Below are 685 nucleotides of genomic sequence, written 5' to 3' on the forward strand. Positions count from 1 at the left end.
CGAAAAAAAAAAAACAGCAGCCAAGTGCATTTCTTTTTCCTCTACATTTCTTGTTCCCGTCTTGGGTTGTTCTCCTGCCCCAGATCCAGTTCCCTGTTATCGCTGCCCAGATCATTGGGTGACCTCTACTAGACTTCCCTGAAAGCTTCAGGAATTATAAAGTCATTTTTATAGTTATGAAGCATGCATTTGTAGGGATTGATTCATGGACTCTGGTGCAGGTAAAACCAAAGACCTTTATTGTTTACAAGTTTGCGCTTATATAGATTGACTAGCTGTCCACACGCTCTAGTTTGTTCATGGATTGGTTAACCCCTGCTGTTCACGTGCTGCGGCTAAGCTTTTAATTGGTGCTGTTAATCAAGACATGCATCTTCTAGTTTCGGTCTCACAGCTGTGCTTCAAAATATTTTTATCTTCAGCTCCCTTTCTGCGCTTGCTTCATTACTTGCTTTCTCAGACTATTTCCTTCAAGGCTATGTTGTTCAAGGTCGCTCGCAACACTCCCTGTGAATCCCACATGCACTTAGCAAGCTGGAAATCTGCCTCCATTATCTTTTTATGATGCTAATGTTTAACAAACTTAAACTGTAGTTTCTAAAGTGGTTTTAATTGACAGCAGAGCTGATCCTGTCTTTTTGGTTTCTGATCCACCCATTCTGTTCATCCATATTCCTAAACCCTT

This window comes from Cariama cristata, unplaced genomic scaffold (genome assembly GCF_000690535.1).
Source record: "Cariama cristata isolate BGI_N322 unplaced genomic scaffold, ASM69053v1 scaffold19559, whole genome shotgun sequence".
Classification (NCBI taxonomy): Eukaryota; Metazoa; Chordata; class Aves; order Cariamiformes; family Cariamidae; genus Cariama; species Cariama cristata.